Source organism: Theropithecus gelada, chromosome 14 (genome assembly GCF_003255815.1).
Source record: "Theropithecus gelada isolate Dixy chromosome 14, Tgel_1.0, whole genome shotgun sequence".
Taxonomy (NCBI): Eukaryota; Metazoa; Chordata; class Mammalia; order Primates; family Cercopithecidae; genus Theropithecus; species Theropithecus gelada.
Genome location: NC_037682.1, coordinates 7,902,943 through 7,909,128, shown reverse-complemented (window position 1 = coordinate 7,909,128; position 6,186 = coordinate 7,902,943). Strand labels below are relative to the sequence as shown.

At 40.8% G+C, this 6,186-nt stretch overlaps 1 protein-coding gene and 1 pseudogene across 1 annotated transcript in view; one reads left to right on the top strand and one right to left on the bottom strand.

Annotated features, from left to right (window-relative positions):
* The window catches only part of LOC112607212, an 11,349-nt pseudogene extending 7,296 nt beyond the window's left edge, over positions 1–4,053 (bottom strand).
* Positions 1–6,186, top strand: part of RCE1 (Ras converting CAAX endopeptidase 1) — a 109,756-nt gene that overhangs the window by 36,052 nt on the left and 67,518 nt on the right. The gene's annotated exons all lie outside the window — the stretch shown is intronic.

Sequence of the window (6,186 nt, the reverse complement as noted above, 5' to 3'; positions counted from 1 at the left end):
TTTTTTTTTTTTTTTTTTTTTTTTGAGACGGAGTCTTGCTCTGTGCCCCAGGCTGGAGTGCAGTGGCGCGATCTCGGCTCACTGCAAGCTCCGCCCCCCCGGGTTCACGCCATTCTCCTGCCTCAGCCTCCCAAGTAGCTGGGACTACAGGCGCCCACCACCTCGCCCGGCTAATTTTCTTGTATTTTTAGTAGAGACGGGGTTTCACCGTGTTAGCCAGGATGGTCTCGATCTCCTGACCTCGTGATCCGCCCGTCTCGGCCTCCCAAAGTGCTGGGATTACAGGCTTGAGCCACCGCGCCCGGCCATGCCACATTTTCTTAATCCAATCTGTCACTGATGGACATTTGGGTTGATTCCAAGTCTTTGCTATTGTGAATAGTGCTGCAATAAACATACGTGTGCATGTGTCTTTATAGCAGCATAATTTATAATCCTTTGGGTATATACCCAGTAATGGGATGGCTGGGTCATATGGTACATCTAGTTCTAGATCCTTGAGGAATGGCCATACTGTTTTCCATAATGGTTGAACTAGTTTACAATCCCACCAACAGTGTAAAAGCGTTCCTATTTCTCCACATCCTCTCCAGCACCTGTTGTTTCCTGACTTTTTAATGATTGCCATTCTAACTGGTGTGAGATGGTATCTCATTGTGGTTTTGATTTGCATTTCTCTGATGGCCAGTGATGATGAGCATTTTTTCATGTGTCTGTTGGCTGTATGAATGTCTTCTTTTGAGAAATGTCTGTTCATATCCTTTGCCCACTTTTTGATGGGGTTGTTTGTTTTTTTCTTGTAAATTTGTTTGAGTTCTTTGTAGGTTCTGGATATTAGCCCTTTGTCAGATGAGTAGATTGCAAAAATTTTCTCCCATTCTGTAGGTTGCCTGTTCACTCTGATGGTAGTTTCTTTTGCTGTGCAGAAGCTCTTTAGTTTAATTAGATCCCATTTGTCAATTTTGGCTTTTGCTGCTGTTGCTTTTGGTGTTTTAGACATGAAGTCTTTGCCCATGCCTATGTCCTGAATGGTACTACCTAGGTTTTCCTCTAGGATTTTTATGGTATTAGGTCTAACATTTAAGTCTCTAATCCATCTTGAATTAATTTTCGTATAAGGAGTAAGGAAAGGATCCAGTTTCAGCTTTCTACTTATGGCTAGCCAATTTTCCCAGCACCATTTATTAAATAGGGAATCCTTTCCCCATTTCTTGTTTCAGATGGCTGTAGATGTGTGAATTGTCCCTGTTTGCAGATGACATGATTGTATATTTAGAAAACCCCATTGTCTCAGCCCAAAATCTCCTTAAGCTGATAAGCAACTTCAGCAAAGTCTCAGGATACAAAATTAATGTGCAAAAATCACACGCATTCTTATACACCAGTAACAGACAAACAGAGAGCCAAATCAGGAATGAACTTCCATTCACAATTGCTTCAAAGAAAATAAAATACCTAGGCATCCAACTTACAAGGGATGTAAAGGACCTCTTCAAGGAGAACTACAAACCACTGCTCAGTGAAATAAAAGAGGACACAAACAAATGGAAGAACATACCATGCTCATGGATAGGAAGAATCAATATCGTGAAAATGGCCATACTGCCCAAGGTAATTTATAGATTCAATGCCATCCCCATCAAGCTACCAATGAGTTTCTTCACAGAATTGGAAAAAACTGCTTTAAAGTTCATATGGAGCCAAAAAAGAGCCCGCATCTCCAAGACAATCCTAAGTCAAAAGAACAAAGCTGGAGGCATCACGCTACCTGACTTCAAACTATACTACAAGGCTACAGTAACCAAAACAGCATGGTACTGGTACCAAAACAGAGATATAGACCAATGGAACAGAACAGAGTCCTCAGAAATAATACCAGGAGAAGCTTTAAGAGTCTATGTGTATTTTGCTGGTAGCTTCTTTTCCTTTGCCATAAGGCTAGAATGTCTCAAATGAGGGGATATTTCTTTAGCCGGAGTCTTGCTTGGGTGTGGCTCTTGTTGGCTTTGAGTTCACTTATGGTTCTGCAACCTCTTAACTGGCTTCTGGAGTTCTCACAAAAGATAATTTGATATTGCTGTTGAGTTGGTTTTTCTGTAGGGGAAATGAGGGCCTGGGGCTTCCTATCCCACCATCTTGCTATGTCATTCCTATTTAGATCTTTTACGTGAACACTTTAAAATTCTTTTCATAATGGTCTTAGATATCTTTTGTTATATTTATTTCTATAGTCTTATAGTTTTTGTTGCTATTATGAATGGTATTCATTTTTTTCAACCCTACTTAATTAATCCCTCATTAATTTGGATAATTTATCTGTGGATTCTTTTGGATCCTTTATATGGGCCCTCAAAGCATCTCTAAATTATGACAACTCCATCTTTTCCTTTTCAATCCTTATATAGCTTACCTTTTTTTTTTGAGACAGAGTCTCACTCTGTTACCCAGGCTGGAGTGCAGTGGTGTGATCTCGGCTCACTACAATCTCCGCCTCCCAGGTTCAAGTGATTCTCCCACCTCCGCCTCCTGAGTAGCTGAGACTACAGGCATGCAACACCATGCCCGGGTAACTTGTGTATTTTTAGTAGAGACAGGATTTCACCATGTTGGCCAGCCTGATCTCGAACTCCTGACCTCAAGTAATCTGCCTGCCTCGGCCTCCCAAACTGCTGGAACTACAGGAATGAACCACCATGCCTGGCATATGGCTTACTTCTTTTCCTTGTCATATTGTATTGGATAGAATAGTACTAGTATTAAATAGAATAACAGGGGTAATATTAGGCATCTGTGTCTTGCTTTCCTTAAACAAGGAAGGATTATTTAAAAGTCTACCATTGGCCGGGACCAGTGGCTCATGCCTGTAATCGCAGCACTTTGGGAGGTCAAGATTGGAGGATCATTTGAGGCCAAGAGTTCGAGACCAGCCTGGTCAACACAGAAAGTCCTCATCTCTTAAAAGAAAAAAAAATTATTATTAAATATATTTGCAATAGTTTTTGTACCTGCTCCTGTTAAGTTTAGGAAATTCTTTTCTATTCCTAATTTGCCAGCAGTGTTTGTTATGAATAAGTGCTGTATTTCCTAAAATGCTTTTTCTAGGCCAGGCACAGTGGCTTATGCTAGTAATCCCAGCAGTTTGGGAGAGGATCACTTGACGCTGGTAGTACAAGACCAGCCTGGGCAGCATGGCAAGACCCAGTCTCTACAAAAAAATACAAAAATTAACTGAGTGTGGTGGTGTGCACCTGTAGTGTCCCAGCTTCTTGGGAGCCTGGGACAGAAGGATAGTTTGGCCCCAAGAGGTGGAGGCTGCACTGAGCCAGAATCATGCCCATCATGTTTTTTTTAATACTGTTGTAATCACAATATATATAATGTTGTCCTATGTCTTTTTTTACTTAACATAAGCATTTTTCATGTTATGACATAGTCTGCTAGTCACTATTTTAATGGCTAAATTACCCATCAAGATGTATCATAAATTAACCATTTTTCTATTAATAGACATTTAGATTTGTTCTTTTTTCCCCCCATTATTATGAATAGCAGGATAGTTATAGTGGCTAGGAGATTATACTGTGTGGTCTTGAGCAAGTTTTTGATCTTTTGAAAGCACCTACCTCATAAAATTGTTTTGAGGATTAAGTGAAGTAATATGTATAATGCATATAGCACAGTGGTTATTCTGAATACATGATTCTCAATCAGTGCTAATTAATATCACTGGAATGAATATCTTAATGCATATAGCCTTTTACTATATTGAAAATTTTAGGATTAATTTTCTGAGATAGAATTAACTTGATCAAAGTTTGTGTACATTTTTATGGCCCTGAAATTGCTTTGTAAAAAGTCATGGCAGCCAGGCGTGGTGGCTCATACCTGTAATCCCAGCACTTTGGGAGGCTGACATGAGCGGATCACTTGAGGTCAGGATTTCAAGACCAGCCTACTAACATGGTGAAACCCTGTCTCTACTAAAAATACAAAAAAAATAGCATGTAGTCCCAGCTACTCAGGAGACTGAGGCAAGGGAATCACTTGAATCTGGGAGGTGGAGGTTGCAGTGAGCCGAGATCGCACCACTGCACTCCAATCTGGGCATCAAAGCAAGACTCCATCCCCCCAAAAAAAGTTGTGTCATGTAATGCTAACATTTGTAGTAAAGTTACCAACTTCACCGTACTTTGCTAGCATTGGGAATTTCAATTACTTAAAATATTTAAGCTAATTTACAAGTTAATGAGATGGTTAAAAGTTTTAATTATATTTATCTGAACCTTTTAATAAGTGTTTACCACCTCTATTTTCTGTTTTCTGAACTTTGTGTCCTTTCTTTTCTTCTTTTCTTTTTCTTTTTTTTAAGAGACAGTCTCAAACTCCTGGGCTTAAGTGATTCTCCTGCCTCAGTCTCCCAAATTGCTGGGATTACAGGCTTGAGCCACTGCACCCAGCCTTCTCCACGTCTTTAGGGACAAACTTATAGGATGAAATTTAGGATGAATTCAGTCGTTAGCTTGATACCATGATGTACAAATCCCTGAATTTCAATTTCATTGTTACAATGCCATTGTTTCAAGATGCTCTGTTGGCTATGGAAAGATAGGTCATCTATCCCAGCTACTCAGGGGGATCTTTTGAGCCCAAGAGGTCAAGGCTACAGTGAGCCGCGATCACAGCACTGCACTCTAGCCTGGGCAACAAAGTCAGACTGTCTCAAAAAATAAAATATAAAGTTTATATGGAAAGAAAAAGACCCAGAATAGCCAACTCAATATTGAAGAATAAAGTCAGAGGACTGGCACCACCTGACTTCAAGACTAATAAAGCTACAGTAGTTAAGACACTGTGGTAGTGGCAAGAGAATAGGTAAATACTTTTTTTTTGCTCAATTTTGAGTATTTTTAAATATTCAAATACTTACAATTCCCTACCTTATGAGATTATTTTTGCACTGAAAAGTTAGCTGTCAAGAAAAATTCAAGGAAAAAAATAGTCTTTTATATTCACTTATTTATTATTTCTGGTGCTCTTCATTTCTTCCTGTATAGCTGGGTTTCTATCTTCAGCCTGAAGAAAATCCTTTAGCAAATCTTCTAGCAACAGATTATTTCATTTTCTCTCTTAAAATGCCTTTACCTTAACCTCATTTTAAAGGATATTGCACTGGAATATCTGGCTTGATAGTTTTCTCCTTTTTAACATTTTGAAAGATATTGTCAGTTGTCTTCTGTGCTTTATTTATTTATTTATTTATTTATTTATATATTTTTGGAGACAGGGTCTCACTCTCTTACCCAGGCTGGAGTACAGTGGTGCAATCTCGGCTCACTGCAACCTCTGCCTCCCGGGTTCAAGCCATTCTTGTGCCTCAGCCTCCCGAGTAGCACTGGGATTACAGACATGCACCACCACACTTGGCTAATTTTTATATTTTTAGTAGAGACAGGGTTTTGCCATGTTGACCAGGCTGGTCTTGTACTAATGACCTCAAGCGATCCACCTACTTTGGCCTCCTGAAGTGCTGGGATTATAGGCGTGAGCCACCGCGCCTGGACCTGGCCTTTATTATTTAGGGTAAGAAGTCAGCTGTGATTCATATTATCCCTCCACTGTATATAATGTGTGCTTTTCCTCTGGCTTCTTTCAATATCTTTATCTTTGGTTTTTATCGTTTTGACTATTCTATACCTAGATGTGATTTTCTTCGCATTTATCCTCCTTGGGGTTTGCTGAGCTTTTCACATCTTAATATTTTTCGGCCGGGCGCGGTGGCTCAAGCCTGTAATCCCAGCACTTTGGGAGGCCGAGACGGGCGGATCACGAGGTCAGGATATCGAGACTATCCTGGCTAATATGGTGAAACCCCGTCTCTACTAAAAAAATACAAAAAAAAAAAACTAGCCGGGCGAGGTGGCGGGCGCGTGTAGTCCCAGCTACTCGGGAGGCTGAGGCAGGAGAATGGTGTAAACCCGGGAGGCGGAGCTTGCAGTGAGCTGAGATCCGGCCACTGCACTCCAGCCTGGGTGACAGAGCCAGTCTCCGTCTCAAAAAAAAAAGGCCGGGCGCGGTGGCTCAAGCCTGTAATCCCAGCACTTTGGGAGGCCGAGACGGGCGGATCACGAGGTCAGGAGATCGAGACCATCCTGACTAACACGGTGAAACCCCGTCTCTACTAAAAAA